Raw genomic sequence first — 27,407 nt, 5'->3', positions numbered from 1 at the left:
AATTTGATTTATGTGTGGAGATTGAATGAGGGTCCCATCCAGTGGCATGGTTCACACGACGAAGGTGGCTTCTTATCTGTTGCAGCCTTTTTCCTCTTTCACAACCGTTGTAATATGTACCCTGTTGTGGTCCGCCTGTTCCGCCATTGGTCTTCAGATTGTTCTTGGCCTGGATCCTCCCCACTAGCCCCTTTTGGAAGTACATGACTCCGACGGTTATGCCTGTAGGTTCATTGGAACATTTAAGCCCCCTCACCATGACAAGGGGACAATCCATCAAGAGGGATGGATGTGATATCTTCTTACATCTCCATAATGATATGTTTAGTGGTAACACAGGATGATGATAATCCAGGAAATCTGCAAACGGAAAATTGTTCTTGAAAGAGAAATAGTAACACCACCAGACATGCCATTCAAAGAGGACCCATGCTGAAGCAGGCCTCCTCATGCTCCAGTGTTGTGGGTTGCCCTCACGACTCTCTTTCTAGTAACATGAGCTGAAAGCACTGAGTAATCATTCTCAGCACGTTCAGCCTGGATATATTCAGGGACACGCTAACAATAGGAAGAATCAATGTCACAGCACAGCAGTAGTGGCTTGTAAACATTAATTTGAACAAAATATCCCATCATTTCAATTCAAGGAAACAGCTTCTTTTTCTGATGAGCATTCAAAACAACATGCTATTTAGGAACCAAGTGATAATGCAGCAAAGGTTATACCTTGTGAGGATATTCTGAAATTAGGATAAAATCAGTTTGAGTGTATATTCTGTGATAGAGTGTGGTTTGTTGTTGATGTTGTCATCCTGGAAGCTGGGAAATAAGTTATGCCAGGAACATAATCATGATTTCTTGTTTAATTTTTGCTCGTGCCTTATAAAATGGCAAAATCAAAATCATTCCTTACAGCTAGACATTTTTTGTGGTTCAAGATCTTATAAAATTTCTTTGTAATTATTTTCTAAATAAAGTTCTTTTAATATATTAGACACAATCATGTCATGGAAATAAAGTGTGTTGACTGTTGAAATACAACTCTGGTGACCATGTTTCAAATCACTGCTTGGCCATGAAACCCATTCCTGATCAGGAGCAAATTCACACTTGAAGCCTTAGAAGAGAGTAATGTAAATGTAAAGCAATTGTTTCTTGGTGAACAAATATTGCCAAGAAAACCCTGTGATAGGTTTTCCTTAGGGATGCCATGAGTTGAAAATGACTTTAGGGCACACAACAGCAGCAGCAACGACAACATTTGCTGTGATGCCCATAGCTAGGTCAACATGGAGTAGTCGTCTTCATTGTTTAGATTTCAAAGGATTGCATTTTGGGGAGCATCAAGATCCTGGTTAAAGTTCTGGAGAACCTTGTGAATTGGAACTCTATTCCTGTTTTGACTAAATGTTACTTTGGTTCAGTTAAAAGAGAGGGTACTGTTCTATTATCCGGGTGGATAACAAAAGAGGGCCTAGACAGAAAAGGATAGTCCATTTTGCACGGGGGAGGAGGGAGGGGGGAGGGGGGAGTTGGAGGAAAGCCATTTCCCCCGTTTTCGCTGATTATTACCTCTCCCCACTTCCCATATTATAAACAAGGGTTGTTTCCATGACAGCAACATGGGTGGAGGGAATAACAGGAAAATTGAGAAATGGTTTTACTTCTTCGACCTCCCTTGCCCCCTAAAACACACTAACCTTCTCTGTCTTGTGCCCCCTAGTGGCCTCCACCCATATAATGAAACAGTACCAAAGAGAGTTGCAGCCTACATGACTGAGAATAAGGATATCTTCCTGTCACAATGTCATGTTTTCAGTTACTAGACTCACCTACAAAAACTCTTCTTAATTGAAGAACCAGGTTGAAGGAAGTAATTTTTCAACTTATGAGAGGTCATTTGTGCAGGTGTAAACACTCCTCCCCCTGACCATATATGTGAATGGAAAAGTGACCACTCCGTGAACCACAGTTTGAGGCAAGCAGCCTGTTCTGATGTTCTGAATGCTGAGGTTCCCCTTGAATGCCTGCTTTTAGCTGACTCAGTGCTTAGGAAGGGAGCAACTCTACATTTTTTGCACTAGTCAGAACTAACCTGTTTGCTTTCTTTCTCTCAACCAATTTTGGGTCCACCCTTAAGCCATCAAATTGTTTACAATCTTTGTTTAAGGACATCATACTAGTTACAGCTGAGATAAAAGCTTGTTCACTTTCTCTCTACACCTCCCTTTACAACCCTGAGAATGACTGGAGGATGACCTAGCTCCTGGTGGACCTTACTAGGAGGTTTCCTGGTCACTAATAATTGCTTAATTTTCTTTAGCATTCCCATCATCACCAGGACCATCCAAACATTATTTTTGGCTTTTTATGGCTCAAAAACCATGGATGGCATCTTGAGGCTGAACTCTCTGTTTTAAAGTGGATTCTCTCCCCTCTAATAAATTGTGTAAGAGTGTCCCCAACAACTCTCATAATGATGTGGGAGTGCTTCATTCCATCTCCTTGAAACAATCGATTATAGCTAGCTATTCTTTGTTTTAATGCCTTTTCTTTCCTTCTCTACTTTTTCTTCTCCCAAAAATCTGCTGTATCACCAGCAAAGGATGCGTTCTCTAGCTGTTTGAGTCTCTAATCTCCTTAGTTCAACAAATATTCTCCTTCCCTCCATCTTTCTTTCTCATTCTCTTTTTCCTTCTATCCCTTAAAATCGTTGTCTTTCCTAGTTCTGTATACAGGCTGAATATTCCTTGCCGGAAATATCTGGAGCCAGAAGTGTTTTGGATTTTGGAATACATGTACAGTTATAACCTTTGTATCCCTAGGGGATATATGGGTACATGAAAACTATGGAATATTGAATCCTGTATTTTTACTATACTTAGCCAGAAGCACAATATGGCATAATAGTGGAAGATGTAAAGAGGCCTACAAAAACATCTTGGAATGGTGAATATTTTTTGAAGCATCGGTACATAAAACTGAATATTGAATCTGTGGCTAAGGGGGTCATACTGTATTTGCATATATGTACATAACGTGGTATCCAAGAGATGGGATCCACATTTAAACTTGAAATTTGTTTATGTTTGATACATGCTCTTAGTTTACATATAGCCTGAAGGTAATTGTACCCGCAACATTTTTTTAATTGTTCAGGAAACAAAGTCTGTCTACAGTGAACCGCCAGAAAAGAAAGGCACCATTATTTCAGCCATTTTGGAGTATTTTGGATTTCAGAATCCGGATGAGAGGTGCTCAGCCTATACTACCTCATATACTGGTTGGTTGTATATACTCATCCAACTTCCCTTTCTGTTATCAATGCACATGTTCAACCATTTGTTACAATACATTCTCTATATCTGCATTTTTAAATGAGTGAATGTGTGAGAATTATTTTCGACATCACTATTAATTCTTCTCTAAATACTAGAGGAGTTTGTGGGTTTTTTCATCTTCCCTTCTCCTGTGTCTAAGAGACATGTTGGAATGAGAAAGTCAGGAAATTTGTTGTTTTTTATTTGGATCCTCCCTAGACTGCTGTTGTATACATATGAAGGAAGGAGTCAGCATCATTTAATAAGTTGAGATTTCTGAATTAATATCTTTTTATTCATGGTTTTACACCTTTTGTGTAATGTGCCCATATGCCTTGGCTGTTTTACTATAGCTTCTGATACTTTTTACCAGCTATTTTACAAAATAGCGAAGAGTTTGTGCTTTGAATCCGTTGGCTCAAATTCCCTCTTTTCATGTTTGTGGATTGCTGGTTTCTTTGCCCCATTTTCTTAATTTCAAAAAAAGCTTCAATTTTTTTCCATTCCTTCTTGTCTTTTATGATTTCTGTGGTGATGCCATTTAACCACAATGATATCCTTTTGGATTTACTTGGGCCTTTCATAATCTGCAGTATACATTTTATTTCATCCTTTATTATAGCTTTTCACAAAATCCTCCCAAGGTTTCTGAATGGATTTGACTCCTCCTAACTGTGCCTTTGAGCCGCCTTTCCACAAATCCTCTAATGTTTGAGAAATCCCCCTCCTTGAAATTATATGTGGCTGTGCTGGCTTTTCAGGGCAATTTCCCACTTGCATATATACTGGATTTGAGAACACTGCCATAGCTTTGCTTCCCTTTAGCTATTGAAAGGCCCTTTGAGCACACAGGGATCAGTTCTGCAGGACTGATACCTCCTGGCTCTTCTCTCCAACACTTGTTTCATGATGTTTCCCCCTTTAATGCTAATGTGGGCTGGTTTGGCCCCTCTCACACATGTAAGGTAAAATAATAATAAATAGTAAACCTTATACCCCGCTACCATCTCCCTGAAGGGACTCGGGGTGGCTCACAGAAGCACTACCAGTGCCGAACATAAAATAAACAATACATACACATATAAACTATAACAACATAAATTTACAACAGCAGACATGCATAAAATGACACATAATAATTTTTTAAAAATTAATAAAATCCAGAGGAGCCTATGGATAAAAATGACAGTCTTAAATTAGCAATCCAAGTGCCAGAGTGAAGCAATCATGTCTAACCATGAAAATCTACTCAAGGTCAAGGCCTGTCTAAAAAACCAAGTTTTTAACTAGACCAAAAAGCATGGAGAGCAGGGGCTAATCTAATCTCTCTAGGGAGGGCATTCCAGAGCTGGGGCGCCACCACTGAGAAGGCCTTCTCTCTCATCCCCACCAACTATACTTGAGACTGTGGTGGGACTGAAAGGAGGGCCTCCCCGGCAGATCTCAGAGCCCACATAGGTTCATTGAAAGAGATGCGGTCTCAAAGGTAGGTTGAGCCAAAGTGTATAAGGCTCTATATGTAATAACCTTCACTTTGAATCGGGCTTGGAAACTTGTTGGCAGCCAGTGGAGCTGCTTTCATAGGGGCGTGGTATACTCCTATAGCTAGCCCTAGTTAGTAATCTGGCTGTTGACCTTTGCACAAACTGCAGTTTCTGAGCCATCTTCAAAGGCATTCCCATGTAGAGTGCTTTGTAGTAGTCCATTCTGGATGACCTAAGGTGTGAACCACCATGATAAAGTCAGGCTTTTCGAGGTACTGTTGCAGATGGCACATCAGTTTTAACTGTGTGAAGGCCCTCCCAGCCACTGTTGACACCTGGCATCAGTGATGAATCCAGGTGAACCCCCAGACTTTGGACCCTTGTCCTTAAGGGGAGTATAACCCCGTCGAGCACAAATTGCCACCCTATACCCCAATTGGTCCCGTGATTGACTAGGAGACCCTCTGTCTTGTCTGGATTAAGCCTCAGTTTATTGGCCTTCATCTAGTCCAGGGGTCCCCAAACTTTTTAAACAGGGGACCAGTTCACAATCCTTCGGACCATTGGAGGGCCGGACTATAGTTGGCCACCGAGCAATAATAATAATAATAATTAATAATAATAATAATAATAATAATAATAATAATAATAGCAATAACAATAAAAAGAGGGTTGGAAGAGACCCTTTGGGCCATTGAGTCCAATCCCCTTCTGCCTTTGTGCACCAAAAGCATAAGCAAAGCATCCCTGACAAATGGCCACACAGGCACAATGTTAATAATAATAATAATAATAATAATAATAATAACAACAATAATAAAAACAGCAATAATAATAAAAAAGAAGGTTGGAAGAGACCCTTTGGGCCATTGAGTCCAATCCCCTTCTGCCTTTGTGCACCGAAAGCACAAGCAAAACACCCCTGACAGATGGCCACCCGGCCTTAATGTTATTATTATTATTATTATTATTATTATTATTATTATTATTAATAATAATAATAATAATAATAATAATAATAATGGTTGTAAGAGAAGAAGAGAACCCTTGGGTCATTTAGCCCAACCCCTCTCAGCCCTTGTGCCGTGGGGGCCGGATAAATGGCTTCGGTGGGCCGCATCCGGCCCTCGGGCCTTAGTTTGGGGACCCCTGATCTAGTCCATCACAGCTGTAAAACTGTGATGAGCCTGAGAAAGTAACATTTTGGCACTGGAACTGCCAGAATCCCCCAACCAGTATGATCACTGTAATAAAACATAATTATATTTCCAAGCACTGCACCGGAGAGAATATTATTTTCTTATAAAAATTCACTAATCAATATGCTACATGCTTATGGATGGAGGATGGGTTGATGGAGTAAAACCATTCCCCCCTGTTTTCCTGTTATTCCCTCCACTGATGTCCCTGTTGGAGGAATAACCCTTATTTATGAAATGGGAAGTTGGGAGGAGCAGAACCAGCAAAAACAGGGGAAATGGTTTTCCTCCTTCAACTCCCCCCCCCCCCCCCCGTAAAATGAACTTTCCTTCTTTCCCTTCCAGTGGCCTTTGCCCAGATAATGAAACAGTACCCTTATTTTTTTTTAAAAGTAATGTTCTGTAAACGTAGCTGAAGTAGCTTGGCTCTGTTTATTTGTCACAACCGAAGGGTGTTGGAGTAGCAAATTTATAATTTGTTGTTTTTGAGACAATGGGGTTATAATGAAGCCACATTCCAAATAAAAAAATCTAGTGAGTGAGCAAAACCAACATTAATTTATTGTTATAATTAGTAACAGTTCTACTTTCAAAAGTTTTGAAGGATCTTTTCATGGGCAAATGTTTGTTATTCTCTTATCTATTCCAAAATATAGAGTGTGATGTGTAGTGCAACAAATAAAGTAGCACATTACTTGTTTTTGTTATTATAATGAGTATCAGCAATGGACCAACTTTTACAATTCTCCAATGGGTAACAGAAATTAATTACTTTTAAAAAGTAAACTTCCTAGCTCTGCAATATGATACAACTGAATTATATGGCAGTGTAGATGGGGCCAGAGGGAGCAATAGCACATTTTCCACTTTTGGAGACATCAGAGGTAAGAGAGTTGAGGGCAGTTTTGACTTTCAGAAGGGATAAAATGGTGAGAGCTCCCTCTTTGCAGTAGTGTATTTACTGTATTTGAAAGAATAGCTCTTGGGGCTTAATTTGGCTGGAAAGGAATGAATATTGTAGGATTATACAACTCCTCATTAAGTGCTTTCAACCATGTTAGCTCTTGCAGACTAATAAAACATTTATTAGTACTGTATCTGCTATAAAGAGGCGTGTATTACAGCTACAGTCTTGAACACACTCAGTTTTCAAAGGAACACAGAAGTCTTTAGAAGTCATTCACTTGGGAAAGGAAGAATACTTTTTTAGTTGTACTGGACAACTTTTCCATAGTGGTGCATGTAAGAGTGATTTCTTCTCTCAACAGCTTTGTTTCAGATGGGGCTGTCTACTTTTTTTTGGAGCTATGCTTTTGTAGATAAATTTTTATCTTCAAACTATTCTGAATTTCACATAAACCCATTAGCTACTGTTTTTTCTCTACACATCATCATAATGTCCATGTGTTTAACACCTAAAAGCTGAATTTAAAGAGTTTCCTTGTTGCTGAAATTATGGTGAACTAAGGCCCTTTCCACACTGCCATATAATCCAGATTATCAAAGCAGATAATTCACATTATCTGCATTGAACTAGATTATATGCCATACAACCGAGTTCAGAGCAGATAATTTGGATCAGACATGACAGTGAAGATGGGGCCTACGAATCTTGTAGTGTAGGTGCTGCCTTCCTGGTTTGTTTGATAGGACTTCAATGGTTTCCAATTCATTCATTAGAGGAAACTGTTACTGGGCTCCAGATGTGCTAGTGAAATATTAGAAACTTAGATCTGGTACTTGAGAAGGTGCTCCTTTTCATCATGGCATTTAAAAATGCATTTAGAAATCCAGAAAAAGTAGCTAGGAATGGTTTTCAATAAAAAGTTCAATTTAAGAAAAAGTTAAATCTATTCTATGGTTCTGCTCAGGATGAATGCTTTTGGAAAAAAATACCTTTCCCTACAAGCCTATATGAAATTTTGTGGACTAGTGCCAAATACAGCATTACAGTAGCTTAATATCAAGATACGGACATTCTGTAGGGAAGTGGCCACTGAAGAATGGTAATTCTTTGTCACACTGATAGAGAATTAACAGCCATCCTCAAAAATAGAGGAACAAAAAGTAGAATTTAGCAAGGAATTTACCAGGAAACACAGGGCTATCAAATGAAGTTAGTTAAATTATAGAGAATATGCATATAAGCCATCTGCTTTTCACTTAGCAGTGTTTTCTTGTTTCATCAAAACTACATTTTACAAGGCTTATTCTTTCTATCCTCAATAAAAAAGTTTATTACTTTGCACTGTTTTTGTAAAGCAGTAGACCATACATTATGGCTTAATCACTAGTTGTGGATAAGTCACATGATCATAGACTTCCATAATTTTGAGTTGATGTTGTTGTTTTTAACTGACTAGCTAGATTTGTATGCCTCTTTTCAAAATTCAATGTGATCAATTATTTTATTGTTTGAGATTTAGAGATGAGAAGCATGAGAATCAATTAAATTGGGTGTGTCTTTCTGTACACCTGTAATTCACTTAACTGCTAAACAGATTTGTAAAAATGCCACCTTAATTTGAGAGACTATAATTCTTTTGTGAGTCAGAAGTGCCGGGAGGGATTGTATTTATTGTAGCAATACTCATGGCAGTTTTTTGTTGGGTGTGGGATTCAGGATGAATGAGTCAACAGTATGATGCCTACTGCCACAGAACACAAGTACTAGCAAAGTTACTGGGACAGAAAGAAAAGTTTCAGCTTTGTATCTGTTTAGTACACTTTCTGTCTCCATATTTTATTTTTCAGGTTAAAGATTTTGTGGGCCCCACCACATGAAATACAAAGGATTTTGTCTAACAGTTTTTCATGAATAAAATATAGTAGATACAGCCATAATGTGTAGTATGAAAACTAACATGCCATTGATACTAGATGAATATTACATCACCATATTACTTTGGCCTTTAGGATATCAACTTTTAAAGGTTGACATCCTAGGTTGATAATTTGCTAGTTTTATGAACTGTTATGGGTCTATCTTTTAAGTAAGCTGCAGGCTTGTGCATTTTGGCTGAACCTCGATCCGTTTCTGCTGCCCCCATATCCCCCATATCCATTTTTGCATGCCTCCTGAAAACAGGCATGCAGCCAGATGGACTTTTCGAATCACAGCTGATAAATAAAGCTAGATCTGGCCCATTGGCAGCAAAGGCTCCCCTTCACATAATTTTAGGCAATGGCATTGTTTGTCCTTACATCCTTCATTAAGACCTGGATTAAAAAGTATCAGAGTTAAGATACCACTCTTTTTTCGATCCTTTCCTTTTGTTCTGTAGAGGGGACCTGGGTTTAATGCTTCCTTAAAGCCGTTTCTACTTTCTACTCTAGAAGAGACAGACAGTAGTACGTGCACTCTCTCCCTTCTCTCTACACACACCGCTTTCCATTAAGGCATTTTAAGGAGACTTCTCACTTCCCACTGGGAAGGAAGAGCGATGACCTGGAGCTATCCTCTGGGCTTCCTTTAAAAAGCCCTCTCTTTTCTCTTGATTTGCTTTTGCACTGCAGGCCCTACCTGCCTTTCCCCCCCTCACACGTTTTCACTTCAGGTTTAATGCTTCCTTAAAGCTGTTTCTACTTTCTACTCTAGAGAAGCCAGGATGCAGCTGTGATGTCAAATAGGGGAGAAGGAGCTGTAATGGGCTGCCACGTGGTCCTCTTGTAGATGGGAAAATGTGACGGCTGAGCCTTTGCTGTTACGGCCATCCGGTAGAGCCTAAGAAGCCAGTTTGGCTGAAGTAAAATGGCTAAAATGAATCTATGCAGAAATCTAGTAAGCTGATATCTCAAAACGGTCTATGCCTTGTAGCAAGAAATTGCGGTGAAGGGCATACTGGAGACTTAATTCGCCTGGCCAGTTTGAAGCAACTTTCCTTATTTTTAGTTAAAAATAATAATTGTCTTTGTAAGTTCCTCATTTTTTTTATTTGTTTAGCACTAGACTTGTAATAGCCCAGAACTGGGAAGCAAATTGTAGACTCTCCATTCCCATGTGGAGAAGTTTCTGTTGCTTCAAATATACTGAGTTACCTTTTCTAATGGAAAAGGCAACTCAATATGTTTGGGACACAAAATCTAAGCATAACTGACAGTATCCTACATTTGTGTAATTAAGTGTACAGTTGTGGATGAGTAAATCTAGGTAACTGTTCTGTATTCATGGTAGGTACTTAGTCACAATTGTTCACTATCCCGCAAGTGACTTTACCAGACATCAAATGCATGGCAGAAGAAACTTTATTTAGTTGGCAGTCAGAACATGGGTGAATGATGTTTTCATCAGGTTTGGAGAAGTTGGGAGAGGAAATATTATCTAATTAAGTATACTTAATTAAGTAAATGAAGTAGAATACTACCCAATTTCCATAATCTTTCTGTGAAATATTATTTTATTAGTTATGCTAATACAATAAACACATTTTTTTTGCTTTATGAACTGCATATAAAAATTTGGGAAAATTCTTAGAAATTTTCTCTGTATGGTTTATTTTGCTTAACCTATAATCCTTGCATTTCTTGTAATCATCATTAAATGCTATTGTGTTGAAATTTTTAAAAGGCCCATAATTCAGAGATGTAATTGAAAAAGCAGATGACTTTTTCTTAGCTGTCTGTGCATTTTGTATTGTGTCGCTTTATTCTTACAGTAATTAGGCAGCATGCAAACACAGCAGATATCTTTAGTTGTCCTCTCCTAAAGCAAAATTTAATTATTCTGATGCTCATTAAGAATAGATGGAAATGCAACTTCACAGGCAATATCTCAAAAAGTTAGCGTGATTGAAGGTATCATTTAACAAGAATATGTTTTAAAACATTTGACTCACCTGATATAGCTGTGTTGCCATTATCACAAGATAAAGAGAGACGGGTGCTCAGTCAGAACATACACAATGGTCTTCATTGGAAAACAAGGAAACAAGCATGTAGAATAGATATGCATGCCATAGACATAACTTCATTTTCTTTTTAAATGATGACAAATATGACAATTTCAAATGAAGTCATGTCAATACAGGCAGTCCCCAAGATACAAACAAAATTTGTTCAAGGTCTATTCATAAGTTGAATTTTTAAGTTGGAACAGGTACATTCTAAAGTGTAAGCCAATTATATACAATGCATAAAATTTTAGACAGCATAAGAAGGGTTAAAAACCCTGTAGTATTTGTTTTGCTGCTTGTGCCCCTGTTCGGAAGATTTTGCCTCACTTTCTGTTCCTATTGGATTTTGAACATTTTGGCTTGTGGAAACAAGGATTGGTGATAAAGCTTCCGTTGAGACCCCTTTTCCCTATGATAAGTCCTTTAGGAGTGAATTTCCCTTTCGAGGGATAGATTTCTCCCACTTCCTGTTGTCTCACCCCGTTCTTAACTATGAGCTGTTTGTAAGTTGGATGTTTGTAACCTGGGGACTGCCTGTATTCTGCAACTAAAAAATGAGAGGTCTCCCCATTCCTGCAGTTTATAATGTTATATTAGAGTTCTACCTGTGATTTTTTTTTCATATTCTTATGCAATAATGTAATTAAAATACTATCTACCGTGTTTCCCCGAAAATAAGACAGTGTCTTATATTATTTTTTACTCCCAAAGATGCGCTAGGTCTTACTTTCAGGGGATGTCTTATTTTTCCATGAAGAAGAATTCATATTCATTGTTGAACAAAAAACAATTATTCTATACTGTACAGTAGTTGTCATCACAAACCAACATAACTAAACCAGACAAGACTGTCTTGACTCCTGTCAAGAATTTCTTGTTACTACCATTATTTCCATATACAACTGGTATGTAAGCCGCCCTGAGTCCCTCTGGGGAGATGGAGGTGGGGTATAAAAATAAAATAATTATATAATGATGATGATGATGATGATGATTATTATTATTATTATTATTATGTACATTTACCAATCCTGCAAGTTCTGGTGTTTTGTTTGGCAGGCGCCGGGCATGCTTCCAAACAAAAACACTGCTAGGTCTTACTTTCAGGGGAGGCCTTATATTTAGCAATTCAGCAAAACTTCTACTAGGTCTTATTTTGTGGGGATGTCTTATTTTCAGGGAAACAGGGTATGTAAAGGAAGATTTGTGTGACTTTGTTACTTAACATAATCAACTATGTAAGAATCTGGAAAACAATAAATTAAGCTTTTGTAGCACCACATATGAGAACTTGTAGTTGCTGCTAGATTTTGCTTGGCACATCTTAAAATTGAGCTTCATGTGTATGTTCAGTTTCCAACTTTGATGCAGGATTTCTACGTTTTCTTGTAGATTCTAGAAAATCTAAGCTGAGATTATCACTGCCTGACAGATCCACCAAAAGGTGAGTATTCTGTTTTGTGACATGCTAAGCTTCGCTGCTGCCAAATACAAAACTATTGTATGGAATCCGTGATTGGCCTAGAACAGAGGTAGCCAAAGTGGGACCATAGAGATGTACTGCAGTTTCTATCAGCCTTTGCCACCAGTCTTGGACATTCTTGGATGACTCACACTTCGCTAACCCATTTCAAATCAGCTTCAGAGTAGGATACAGAGTTGAGATTGTGATGGTCGCCTTAGTGGATGATCTCCATCTTTACAACGGCTTTCGATAACATCAATAATGATATCTTTCTGGAATGGCCTAGGGGGTTTGGGAATTGGAGGCACCGAGTTGCAGTGGTTGTGGTTATACCTCTCAGACAGGTTCCAAATTTTGGCACTTGGGGATAGCTGCTCCACAGAAAAGGAGCTGGTACCCCACAGGGCACCATTCCATCCCCAGTGCTTTTTAACATTTACATGAAACTTCTGGGAGAGATCATCCAGAGCAGTGGTTCTCAACCTGTGGATCCCCAGATGTTTTGGCCTTTAACTCCCAAAAATACCAACAGCTGGTAATTTGGCTGGGATTTCTGGGAGTTGTAGTCCAAAACAATTGGGGACCCACAGGTTGAGAACCACTGATCCAGAGGCATGGGGCAGGGTGTTAGCAGTATGCTGATGACACCGAAATAGATTTCTCCGTGCTTTCCAAAACAGTCACTGCTAAGGATAGTGTGTCTCCTCTAAATGATTGCCTGGAGGAAGTAATGGGCTGTTGAGGAAAAACAAACTGAAACTGAATCCAGACAAGACAGAGGTGCTTGCCATCAAGGGTCCTAACTTAGAGATGGAGGTGTATCAAGTAGTTCCGAATGAAGTTGCACTTCCCCCAAAATATTGTGTTAGCAGCTTGGGAGTGCTCCTAGATTCGTCTCTCCAAATGTCAGCCCAGGTAGATTCGACAGTCAGGAGCTTTAGCTGATATGCCAACTGCAGCCCTTCCTAGAATTTGAGGACACGTGCTGATATCTTCAAGGTTGGACTTGTGCAATGCACTTTACATTGGGCTACCTCTGCACCAAGTTCAGAAACTTCAGTTAGTTCAAAACACACCAGACAGACTAGTTACAGGAACTCATGTCTTGTATTAACTATATTTTAATCTTTTTCTGTGTATTTTAATATATGTATTTTATAGAAATACATTTTAATATATGTATTTTATAGAAATACATTTTAATATATGTATTTAGATAATGTTTTATAATTATGTGATTTTAACTGTCAAGGAGAGGTGGGTAAGAAATAATAATAATAATAATAATAATAATAATAATAATAATAATAATAATAGTCAACAATGGATATGCTGGGTGTTGTAGTCCAACAGCTGAAGGGTCACTCTTTGTTCCTACCTCCCCCATCCCATTCCAGGTAGGTGACTTAAGAAATGGCATACAGTTAATTTATATATGCAGATCAACACTCCTGGAAAGAGGGTTCTAGTTAAATACTTGGTTCATGTTTTTTATATGTACTGGAGTGACAAAGAAGTCTTCTGGTATAATTATACTCATTTCATACTAGGGATGGAATAATATTCAAAAATATTTGGGAAATGGTTGAAAAACATGTTTCTCAGTGTTTAGAAAAGCTGATGAGGAGAATCCTGGACTATTTATTTATTCTGTCAGAAGCAAACTGAGGGTACAGTTGTAAAATATTTAAAAACACAAAAAAGTTTAAAAACTGGCATTATACTAAATGTCCTTTGACCAGTAGCTGGCCACTTGGAGTGCCTCTGGTGTTGTTGTAAGAAGGTCCTCCATTGTGTATGTAGCAGGGCTCAGACTGCATTGTAATAGGTGCTTTGTAATCCTGGACTAATGAGGCTCTACAAAATTCACATGAAATTGATTTAAATAGCAAAAACCATTTATGTGCAAAGAGCATTTTCTATGGAAAATCACATTTCAACACAGAAATATTAATTCTTGTCCAGAAAATACTGCATTTGGGATTTTATTTCTGCATAAAACTTGTACTTAGTTGATTTGCATTAAAACAGCATTGTCTGTGTATGATTTAATATTTCTCCATTACAATATCATTTTCCATGCAGAAAAAATTGTTTTCTGTGGAGAAAATGCTGTTCCCTGCACAAAACAATTATGTACAAATTTTGCACAGAATGTGTCGCAAATTGCTATTAGCCTTTGAAAACTGATTTTCAAATATTTTCTCGCACTTGGGAGGAAAATTGCTGAAATCACACATTGTTAACTTCAAGAAGAAACCTTTAGTGATGAATGGCATCCCTACTGCATGCTCATGCACACAGACCCAAACCTTCCTATCACCCAAACCCAAACCATCCTATCACACACGTTTATAGACATAATCCAGGCAATTTTACAGTGGTTTGTTGAAATCAGCCTAATAATTGATAATAATGTAAACTCATATTGAAGATGAATGAGATAGTGATTTTTTTGTCATTGCTGGGGATTGAAAGAATTATACAGCTGTGTATAGAGGCAAAATAAACAGTTCTTACTCTTGTCTCTTTGCAGTTGACTGTCCCTTATTACTAATAGATGCTTTAAGTGGATTTGGGTCTTTTCTTCTTAGAAGATACATTCTAAGGTTGCAGAGGAAGGAGTATATATTGGGCAGGCAGTCCTATGGCATATTTATTGTGAACTAAGTTTTTCTATATTTAACATGCCTAGTAAGGGTGGATCCGATTGCAGCCTATGACCTCCTTTGCATCAACAGCTCATATATCATGGAAAAATAAGAAAAGGCATGGTATAGCTTTTCCTCCCCAAGAGGCTATTTCATGCAATATTATGCATAAAGTGGGAATCATTTTCCTGCATTGTATAGTCCTGTAAAGACTGCACCAGGAGCTTCTGAGTATGAAGAAAGTGCTGGTTATAATGAGAGGTCTGGCTGAAGATCTATGCATATCCTCCAACATTTCACAAATGAAAACCAGGGCATGGGTAGTTGAACTGAATTAGAGTGTGATCAAGATGGCAAAAGGTATTAATGAAGAATAACTAATAAACTAAGAGAAGATTCTAACTGTTTGATTTGCCTGAGCATGTTGGCATGAGGAAGTCTCCACCCCCTTCTCTCCCCTCCTTTCCCATTGAATTAACTGTATACAAACCACTTTTCCACTTTGCACTCAGTATGTACTAGTAGGAATAAGCTGGGCACAAAGGGGGAAAGTAGGAAGAAAAAAACTTGGACATTATAAAAGCCTCTGTAGATGACAGAGTATTAGTCAGGGTGGTTCCTGTCAAATCAGGGCAGTAGGGGGAGGTAATGATATTCAAATTCAATGTTGAGTTTATTTTTGGACCAGACTATTGGAGAAATGGAGTATAATTTCACAGAAAACAAAACTCCTGCCATGGTTACATTGACATATTTTGCAGATGCTTTTCCTTTCAGTATTGCTGACAGTCTCAGTTCAACACATCAAAAACCTTGGCGTCCTGGGTAAAATGCTGTAAGTTGAGCCCAAAACATAGCATACTGCTATTACCATTTATTAAATTTGGGTGAGCAGCTGCCAAGAATATTTGCTACAAAAACACGCTGGTAGATGTTATGTCAGCTACAAAATGTGATGGATTTCTTCAGGATTCTGACCTGACGTTTATTTGAGATAACATGACTGAGGATCAGAAGCATTCCTAGAATGTGAATTCAGCATTTTCTCATAAGCACATTCTCTACTCTGGATTACTGGTGTAACAGGATCACAGTAAAATAAGATTCACATACATGTTTTAAAACATAGCTGCAACATGGCTTAAGTTAGAGCACTTCCAGATAGTGTCAAAATGTGAAACAAATAAGTGTAGCAAGAAATTGCGGGACCCAACAGCAAGTCCAAACACAGACCTGTTGGTCCCTGTAAATGGTCCCCTGCCATCCTGACACCTTTGTTTGTAGCGGATTTTAGAAATCCACAAGATGAACAGGGGACATCCGGTGGAAGTTAAGATTGTTTTTATGCTTTTACATTTTATATTGTTTTAAATTGCTGTTTGATTATTTTGTTTTATGTAATAATGTATGTGTTTTAATTCTGATTATTTTATGATGTTATGATGTTGATCGGGCTCGTTCCCCATGTAAGCTGTACCGAGTCCCTTGGGGAGATGGAGGTGGGATACAAAAAATAAAGTTGTTGTTGTTATTATTATTATTATTATATTATAAGTTTACTTTTTAAAAAATTGACGCTCCGAGATGTGCTGGACCTCATGCAGATATCTAAAAGTACACACAAGCAGATTTCTTATTATCTCTCCTCATCCTACTATATATTCAAACTCTGTTTAATTTCATAAAGATCAGAACAAAGAAATGAAGGGCCCCCAAAGGTGGCAAATACAGAAGGGGAAAAGAGGATATGGCAGCTAGTGAGAATGGAGAAAATTTGGAAAATTCATCTTTACAAGCAGGCTAACACAAACACACTCCCATTGGACTTTTTCCAAGCACCAGGTGTACCAGTTGAAAGAGGAAACAGTTCCTGAAAATGAGAGTTGTCCAGAAAAAAATACCACATAGATACTCCCCTCCATGCTGGGTTCAAAACTGCAGGTCTGAAATATCCTCTCCTTAAAATTGGAGCATTCTTTGTACAAGGCTACTGGCGGTGAGGAAATGCAAAAAGAAAACCAACATGGTTTAGTGGTTTGAGCATTGGACTGGGATTTTGGAGACCAGAGTTTGAATCTCCACCTGGTCATGGAAACGTATTTTGGACAAAATTACGTTCTCTCAGTCTCAAAGGAAGTCAACCTCTGAAAAAATCTTGCCAAGAAAACTCCAAGGTAGATTTGCCAAAGGTCAGACATGACTTGAAGTCAGAAGACAATAAAAGATATTTTAACTTGTTTCCATCTTCGGTTGCAAGGTGACTTTTCTAACATTTGAATGTGGTTGCTAGAGGAAATTGTTTTTGAGCTCTTCTGCTCATGACTAGATCAGGACAAGAGTTCTTTCTTTGCTGCCTCACGAGTTGCTGCTCCTGAGCTGCTAAAGTGGAAAGAAATATCAAGGGATGGAACAAAGCCAATTGAAGGGTCCCAGAATGCCCCTTTGGACAAGTGGGAGACTTGTGTAGCAGTTAAGACTCAGAAAAATGTCACACATATAACTAGTGACATTTATGACCAAATAGGCCTACAGCTTATTGAACCTGTGCCCAGAAAAGTCACAAACAATAAGAACTGTAGACGGTTACATTATTTTATTTGTATCAGAATGGAAAGTAAAATCACTTGGGAAGGAAAGTATTGTGTTAAAGCAATCAAAATAGACTAGGTGCACAGTTGCTATAGTATTATGTGTGCAAATGTGTGGGTAAATTTTATGCCCTTCAAAGAGTAGCAGCCTTTGGAGCTCTCTATGGCAGAGCTTTCCAAATTGTATGTCACAGCACATTCATGTGTCGGTTGCAGTGTGTAGTTGTGTCACATGCACTTTACGAGAAACCTCTAAGTCTGTGTGAAATAAGCAAAGCCTCATATTTTTAAATATATATAAATGAATGGTTTTTATGAGATATGTTGTGTTGCCATATATTTCATTATTGCAATTTATGTATCTATCTGTATTTCCTATAAGGGGTTGATTTAACCTCTGGTTTGCTAGTAAATCTAAATGACCGTGTCACAAAATTGTGCATGTCTAAAAAGGTGTGTCACTAACATAAAATGTTTGGAAAGCTCTGCTTTATGAGGTGAATACCAGACGATAACCACAATGTCAACCAAGTTGACAAAACCCTGAAAAGAAAATATGCAACTGCTTCATTATATTTTAGCTCTGAATATTTGTTCTCTTTTTGTTGCCAAAACGTATTTTGAAATTAAATTTTTAATAAATCGCAAAACAAAAGTTCTCAAGGCAAATATAGTACTTTTCTAGTTTTGTCTTTTCTGTGTCCTAGCTATATTTCAGTCTTCCTTTGGGTATCCCAAATAGACAAAAGTTTTCATATTGGATAAATCTCCTGGGGAGATGTTTGATTTTTCATTCTATCAAGTTTACAAGCGTCACAGCAGAAAACGACATCATGCAGAAGAAATGGGGTAATCTGACAGGAAGACAAGTGCTTTTTCTGTTTCTTGTCAGCTGCTAACTGTTGCAATAATGAATATAAATGGCTCTCCAAAAGTGTGGAGATGTTAGAGGTTTTATGTTGCTAGTGAAGGGATTCTAGAAGTTAAGGTGGTCTCTATAATACATGTCCCCATGATTTTTAAAATGACCCAATTTCATACACAATCTGATTGAAGCATTAATAATAATCATATTGACCTCACAGCATAATAGGATACATACACAGGATTCCAATCAGACTCCAGGCACAAAGATCCTTGCTTTGCATCTAAAAAACTCCAATCATAAGCCATTTACAGGGAAGTAAGTCTAACTTTAGTTCTGAATAATCCTAGGATCAGCTCTCTGCAGGTTGTCATTTCTACCCACATCCACACATATGTGCATTCATCACTTGATATTTTTGAAGTGTTTTGCAGCCTACTTCTTCTTTACAAAATCTCGTTTCTTTTGTCTCCAAAAGGAATACAGGGTCAAAGTGGATGTGATGCTATTCATCCAACTAGCAGTTGAATGAATGGCTTTCAAGATATAAACAACAGGAATGTGGTAGGGATTTTCAAGACCTTTGTCTCTTTCTGTGGTCCTGATTTGGAACAAGGTACCTACATGTGCTGTTTGCAGTGGAAGAAAAGCTCAATTCATATACTGTCTGCCTGTCAGAATTTGGCAAGGACAGTCCCAATTAATCTCCTGTCATCCCACTTTTTATTTGCTTTGAAAATGTTTCATTTTCTCTCTTCTTCTCTCATTTCTTGCTTTATCTTCAGCTTACTTCAGTTTCTACTTGCTGAGTTTGAAGTATACTCAACTGACTCATCAAGTGGCAGAGGAGAAAAGTGGACAGAATCTTGCCCTTCCTAGTAGGTTCAAGCAAATGTAAATTGCTGCAGCTTCTTCTAGCTTGTGAATTCATCCTCATTAGTAACTTTAGTCATGTTGACCAGAGTCTAACGTTGCTTGGCCACATGTGTACAGGTTTTCATCTGTGAAATCTTGGGTGGGGGCTATGCATTCATTTAGTGGCCCAAGTATAAAAACACTAGATCCCATCTGATCTTGGAAATGAAGCATGGTTTGCTCTAGATACAGTGGCATCATTAGGAGTGTTCTCATACAATGCAGGAAAGGGAGGCAGCCCAAACAACCTCTGAGCCTGGACAAAACTACCCCCTAATTACCCCAGAGACCCCAGCTGGCAGCCTGCCTTCTTCCATACCTCCACCCCTAGTCAACCAACCACTACTGATGCTGTGCGAATAGAGAGAGAAGGTGCTTGTCCCAGATGGAAATATCCCTCCCTTCCTACTGCCATTTCAATAGCAGGTGCCCTCTCCCTATCCATAGTTTTTGTTTGAGCAGTTACAGGGCCAAGGATGGCATCCATAATTTGGTAACAGCTGGTAAGGTCAGCCCCCCCCCCCCCCCGGCCAGTGATGCCATTGCTTGGTTAGTGCTTGAATGAGAGATTGTTACTGTTGTCTATACTTCAGAGGAATGAACTGACAAAACTATTTCAGAATATTCCTTTCTTCAGAAAGTTCTATGAAATTCATGGGTTCACGATAAATCGACAGGCAACCTGAATGCACACACGTACACATACAAATGCATTCATTTGTAGCATGAATTTTTATTAATGAGCTTTGGGCCTCGGAGACTGAACTTTATGTTCTGCATATACTTCTGCAGGCAAGAAAACTTCATCTGTTGTTTAATTCCTCTACCTATGGACTAAAACACCAACACATTACTCCTGAAGGATAGCAGCAGGGGAGTTTTTGCTTTATAACCTTTGTTTCCTAGTGATATATAAAACCACATAAATTGTTATTGACTCAGGAATGTTTCTCTGCTTTTCATGAGCATATAAATAAATAAGCAGGAGCAATTTAAACTTCCGGTTAGACTTCTTTTTTAATGTCCCCATGGACATTTTAAGCTTTCAAATGTGTCGGGTCTTCCTTTGAGGCAGCCTCGAATCACGACAAAAAAATAAGTGCAGAATAAGAAATAATGCTTTTTTCATTTATCATGGACCTAAATTCAACAATTGCCTTATAGCTTGCTTGTTAAATACAAATGATTAATTAGTAGGTTGTTAGATATATTCAAAACAGCTTGCTTGAAATCACACAATCCATTAGCTGTTTGCTTATATTTCAACACCATTTTGATGTCGTGGTATTCCATCATCTCTATTATCAATGGTCCTTGAAAGTGATTAATATTAATGCTATTCTGTTGATGACATGGTCAAGTGCATTTGACCTGCTCCTCAGAAGATTTTCCCCACTCCCATCTTTTCTGTTTTGGTCAATGCAATTTGTGGCTGTGATAGCCATTGGCTGGGAAAAATCTCAGTGGCTTCTTCATTTTGCCAAAGCAGTGGCTGAGCCTTAAGCTACATTTCAGGGTGACTTTGGAAATTTCCTTTTGAACAAAGCATCTAAGGAAATTCAAAGAAAACAAAAAGAAATTGAATAGCCCAGCAAAATCCAAATGGCAGGTGCTGTGGGTATTAAGGAGTCCTCAACGGATTATAACCTTCATTTTCATTCTAGGAGTGAAACATTGGCTTCATTTTTCATCGATTTTCTTCTTGAAGGAAACAATGAGTAATTTTAGCAATTTCCTTCTTGTGGCAAGAAAAGCTTTGAAAAACTTCACACAAGACTATCTGCAGTTTGAGACTTATTCCTGGAAAAATTATCACATGGCAATTTTTCACAGCAAACAGCATATGCTGTGCAGAAAAAGAGCATTTGTATGCAGAATATACTGCCATAAATTTGTGCAAAACAACAACATGAAATTTTTTTATAGAATTTGTCAGAAATTGCAAAAATTCTCATTAGGTTAAAATTCTTATCTTCAGAGTTTCCAGCATATATTGACTATTCTTTAAATATTCTAGAACATTCTTCCCATCCAAAATGCTGTAGCCCACACAGCTAGGCTGGTCAGCAAAGTTTCTTTAATTTATTTCTCCATATTTCTAAATAAAGAAAACAAGAAAGGGATTCACTAAAAACAATTCCCAGGTATTTGAATAGGTTTGTTTTGTACCTGGGACTATGTCTACTATAAACCACAATCTTGGTCTTGGAGTAATTTATTGACAGGTATTCCAAATGAAAGGGGGTGATGCGCACTAAATCATCTGAATACCTTAGGATGAAAATCTTTCTGTTCCTAATTATCAACTTGAGCTGAACAAGGCACCAAATCAGATGCTAAATATAATGGGAGCAAATAAGCATCCCTGTTTCACTCCTCATGTTCTTGTGGTAGCTTTTGTCAGATAACCATTTGTGCCAACTGTAACCGTCATTTCTGGGTTCGTGCATAGCTCCTGTATCAGTCTTAATAGTTAATAATCAATATTAGAAATCTCTAATGTTTCGCATAATCTATTTCTGCTAATAGAATCAAAAGCATCAGAAAGCAAAATACAACTACTACATGTTTATTATTTTCCTAAGTATAGTTCCTTATGGTGCGACTTAGTGTGGAAAATTTATCTGTGGTGCTATATCCACTTCTAAATTCTGTCTGTCCGCCACATATACATTGTGTTGAGCATATAGCATTGAAGCGATGTTGAACAAGCTGATTGAGCAATAATTTTGTGGATCGTTCCTATCACCTTTCTTGTAGATAGGAAATACAATACTCATTTCCCATCTATGCGGCATTCATCCAGTGTGGTTTATTATCATGGTAAATAGGCTAGCAAGAAAGGGGTTTCATCATTCAACATTTTTGTTAAAGAGTTCTGGAGGAAGCTTATTTTCTCTAGGCACTTTCACAGATTTCAAAGATTCAGTTAGCAACCATACTTCATTGCTAGAGACTGGTTGCTACTCAAGAAAAATAAAGAAATCTTTATCCAAGTCCGCTTTTTGCAGAATGCTTATCTGGCTGCACAATATATTGGAGAAGTATTTCTCCCACATGGAGACAGTGACTGAGGTTTCCGATGTGTATCTTACTTCTTTTAGTTCTCTGGTAACAAGTTCCCAAAAATGGCCTTCTTTCCATTCTGTTACTGCCTGGTCCAGTTTGTGTGTTCATCATTCTTATCTTTGATATGGTGGCCATATTTTTCCTTAATCTTAACAAAAATAAATAAAAAGGACAAAAACTTTTGCATACAGATTAGTGTTTCCCTGGAACCCGATGGGAAGAATCCAGGGAGCAGGATGAGCTCCTGTCTGTCAGCTCTAGCTTCCCATGCGGGGACCAGAGAGAAGCCTCCCACAGGATGGTAAAACATCAAATATCTCGGCATCCTCTGGGCAACATCCTTGCAAACGGCCAATTCTCTCACACCAGACACAACAATATATCTTTGAGTATACTTTTATATTTTACCCTATATTTAGTTAAATTTTCCATGTATTTTCCAGATATATTTTTGCAGGATTCCCCCCCCCCCCACACACACACACACTTTTGGGCCAGGGTTCTCTTGGCTACCCTGCATTCTGCTTCAAATCAGTCATATTCAGCAGTCTGAATATTTTTTTCTGTAGATGTTATTAAACAAAGTCTAAGCTTACAATTTATTGATAGACATCTGAAACCCATGCTGACAAATGAAACATTCTAGTAGAATTGGCTCAGTTGTTTGAGTGAATATGTGACATAAAAAGTGGCCCATTTTGCTTTGGCTGCAAAAAAAAGAAAAGAAAAGATCAGAATGAGAGAATTAGATAAAATCACCACAAATTTCCACAGAGAGTCAAAGAGTTAATTTTATCCCCCCCCCCCCCCCATTTTTTAATCTGTAATAATTTGTTTTATTTTTTGTGTGAGCATGATAATAACCTTTGTTTAGTGACATCTGTTCCCTATTTACTCTGAACGTACTATTCAGACCATGGACTCGGGCTAGAACGATAAATATATTGAGGATGACGGACATAAAGAAAGCCAAAGCTATGATCCTGATTTGGGGAGAAATTTTCATCCTGAATTCCAATTTGATACGAATGCTTCATAATTCATAAAATTCCATTATGTCAATGAGATCTCACTCTTAACATTTTCTTATTGACAACTACGACTTAAAATACAAACAAAGAGTGCATCTACACTGTAAAATTAATACAGTTTGATGCCATGGCTCAAAGGTCTGTCATCCTGGAAGTAGTTTTACATGGTTTCTCTGCCTCATCAAACTCCAAATCTCAGGATTCCATAGCATTGAGCAGTGGCAGTTAAAATGGTGTCTAACTGTGTTGATTCTATTGTATAGATACACCCATTAATTGTGAAATAATTACATTTTTCTGAGATCCAAGTGTTTAATTTTTCCTCTTTCTTTAAATACCTTGAATTAAGAGCCAGAATGGTGTAGCGGGTTGAGCATTGGACTACAACCTCAAACATTAAGGGTTGAATCTCCACTTGGCCACAGAAGGTCTCTCAACCATAGACAGGTCATACACTCTCAGCCTCAGAGGGATACAAAGGCAAGACCATAGCAAGAGAAATAAGGAATCTTTAGAATTTTATTCACTGTTGCTGTTCAGATTTGAGTTGGACATGTTGCACTCTACATTTTTTTAAATGGGAGCTTTGACTCCCCTTTCCCCATTAAACTGTAGACTGTTGTAGGGAACAAAGGGTTAAACCCCCTATTCATCCCATGCTAGGGCTCCAAACTAGATTGGGGGAAAATACGGTGGCTATGCTATGCAAAAAGGAAAAGCTGTGCACTTATGGTGATTACTTAGCCTTTTCCCAGAACATATGCATAGTTAAAGGGTGTACATGGATAGATAAAATATTACTTTGTCAGAATATACATGTGGATGAAGGATGTTGTCTTTACCATTATTTGGGATTGTTCTCCATGAAAGTATTCATTATTAAATATATAATGCACTTTCTTGTTAAACATATCATTATTTATTTTAATAAAAAGGTCAGGAAGTGGCATGTGTATAACCTAAAGGATGCAAAAGATACCACATAAGGAGTTAAGGACAGATAACTGATTTGAGAATTGAGGACAGAACATTCTTTGTAGAATTAGGGCTTTAAAGCTTTGGATTTGCCTCAGTGGAGCACTTTGAGAAGCAGAGTTTCAGGGATTTTAAGCAGATTTCATAATGGTAAAAAATTTCTGAGCAAAGCCAAAAAGTGGCTGCATAACTACCATAAAAAGAATTGTCTTATACCAAGTCAGATCATTAGTTCATCTAATCAGTATTGGATTATTTGACTAAAGACAACTTTTAAAAGTTGCAATCTATGGGCGCTTCCAGATTGCCCTCAAATCCATGCCAAAGCGGGTTTTTAAAACTCACTTTGGCACAGATTTGAATTCATACCCTCCCAAAACGTGGGCTGTCCTGGGGGGTGGGGATGCAGGGGCGTTTACATGCCATCCAGATAACAATCAGGATGGCATTCAGCCACCCCAAAGCCCCCAAAAACAATGCCAAAAAAGTAAGGAAAACTTACCCAGCTGCCATTATCTTCCTCCTTGCACCCAGTCTCCTGGCGCATCAAGAAAATGACACTCCAGGAAACCTCGGTTTTTCAGGGTCTTGGAGCATGAAAAACTAAGATGCCTTGTGTGGATTGGGCCCAGAGGTTGCATAACAAGGTCCCCCGGGCCCAATTCACACAGGGCCCACACCTGATAAGTCCCAGATCTTACCTAAGATCTGGATCTTACCAGGTGTTTAATTCGGTTTTACTGGAGGCGTTGTTTGGATGCCTCCAGTAAAACTGAGCCAGGTCTCAGTTTTAAGGCCTGTCTGGATGGGCTCTAAGACATTATAACTGTTGTATTGTAACTGTTGAAAACCCTATGTTGTAATAGGTTTGTGCAATTCTGTCTCAAAGATGTACGAGTTGCAAGAGGGCTAGAAATACAGTTGGTTTTTACTGGGGTTTGGTTCCAGGACCCTGCTGATACTCAAATCCCATTATATACAACGGTGTAATGAATTGATGTCCCTTGTATAAAGTAGCGAATTCAAGTATTGGTTTCTGGAATATTTTCCAAAATATGAGGAATATTTTCAAACCATGGATGGTTGTATCGGTGAATATAGAATCTGTGGATACAGCGGGGCAACAATAGTCCCAAGCCTACTTTACCAACCAAAATTAGTTTCTGCAAGAAGATATAAAATGTGATATGCTGTTGATAGGTGCCTTCAAATTGACTCTGATATATGGTGACTTAAAATGAATTTGGCAAAATTTATTTTTTGGAAGTTTGCTATTGTCATCCTCTGAGGCTAAGATAGTGTGACTTGAATGAGGTTACCTGGTGGATTTCCATAGCTTTGTGAATGCTCTAGTCTAGCACTTAAACCAGGCTCCTTTAACTGATGTGCCAACAGAATGATCTCCTGGAAGAACTGGTATGGTGATCAATCTGCTAGAAAGGAAATAGCATGTTGTGGTGGATACAGAGTCTTCTATCCCTGGACACAAGCACAATGCCTGCTCAATGCTGGTTTAGTGGAGTTTAGTCCTAAATAATTTCCAAAATTCTTAGACTACAGATGGGCCGGATTCATCACAGCTTTAGCTGGCCTATTTGTCCTTTAAGTTGGTCCTTCCCTGTTGTTACTGCGCTCCTTTCTGACTCTTAAATAAAAGTAAAGCTGATAACATGTTTACACTTGGGATTATAAAGATTTGTGGCAATTTTACCATATGAGAAGAGGAGAAAAGAAGAAAATCTTGGATGAGTGGATAAAACAACAGCGAAAGCATGCGGGATTTTCTTGTAAAGGTTTAGTGTAGGAGTTTTAAGAGTCCCCCCTTTACATCATGTCAGAAATTCACAGTAACAGAAATAACATTATTTTTAAAAGAAGTCTGACTACAAGCGAAGGTATCACTGAATTGGCAATATCTTGTAAAATTGATTAGTGCCAATAGATGGTGCTGTAGATAATAAAATATATAGATATATATAGGGATTTTGTAGCAGTTGATTTACAACACTCATCTTCCGTAACAAGAGCAGTGTGGGCATATATACAAGTTTCCAGCTCATCAGATGTCCATATTTTCCTTAAGGAATGAGCAACTATGATTTGAAACTTATAGAAACTACTGTAATGCTAAATCCTGTTATTGGAAATAAGTGTGAAATAATTGTGCTTTACATTCTCTGTATTTTAGATGTTTGTTCTCAACAGTGTTGATTAGAGTTATGCTTTCATTGTGCTAAAAAACGAATTGAGCATGAATCTGCCAAACTCAGGGCCCTTCCAGACAGGCCCTATATCCCAGGATCTGATCCCAGGTTTTCTGCTTTAAACTGGATTATATAAGTCCCCACTACCAGATAATCTGGGATAAACAGAAAACCTGGAATCAGATCCTGGGATTTAGGGCCTGTCTGGAAGGACCCTGAGAGGTCCAGTATCATCTTTCCAACATCAGGCAGTCTTATATTGCTCTTGAAACTTGTGGTTCCTTTTACAGGTGCTATGGATATTACCATGTATACTCATGCAGAAATTTTAGTAAAAAATCAGCCAAAAAAAATCTATAATAATCTTATCCACAGGTCAGTATTGAGTACTGTACCTTGATGCTCATTTTAAAAAAGGAACTATCCTTTTCTCTTGAGTAGAGCAACCCAGGAATCTAAAAGAAATAAGCCAACATTGATATTTTCCCTTCATAGAATGATCATTGACTTACCTAAGGTCATATCAAAATCGATAATTTTGGTCCTAAAATCAATGCTCGACTTATACATGAGGTCAACTTCTGCATGAGTATATCAGGCATGGGGAAACTTCAGTCTTTCAGGTGTTTTGGACTTCAACTCCCAGAAATCGCAGCCAACTTACTGACTGTTAGGAATTGTGGGAGTTGAAGTTCAAAACATGTGCAAGGCCAAAGTTTGCCCATGCCTGGTATATATGGTTTCTTTCA

General features: G+C 38.1%; 1 protein-coding gene across 28 annotated transcripts in view; it reads left to right on the top strand.

The window, feature by feature from the left end:
* Positions 1-27,407, top strand: part of map2 (microtubule associated protein 2) — a 331,665-nt gene that overhangs the window by 60,844 nt on the left and 243,414 nt on the right. For 27 of the 28 annotated variants that reach the window (XM_062961372.1, XM_062961363.1, XM_062961338.1 and 24 more), the window contains one exon: positions 12,288-12,339. The exons of the other annotated variant lie outside the window; for it this stretch is intronic. The gene's annotated coding sequence lies outside the window, so the exon portion shown is untranslated. Of the gene's footprint in view, positions 1-12,287; positions 12,340-27,407 lie in introns of those variants that run through there. 28 annotated transcript variants of the gene reach the window in all.

Source organism: Anolis carolinensis, chromosome 1 (assembly GCF_035594765.1).
Source record: "Anolis carolinensis isolate JA03-04 chromosome 1, rAnoCar3.1.pri, whole genome shotgun sequence".
NCBI classification, from domain to species: domain Eukaryota; kingdom Metazoa; phylum Chordata; class Lepidosauria; order Squamata; family Dactyloidae; genus Anolis; species Anolis carolinensis.
This window is presented reverse-complemented; position numbering and strand designations above follow the sequence as displayed.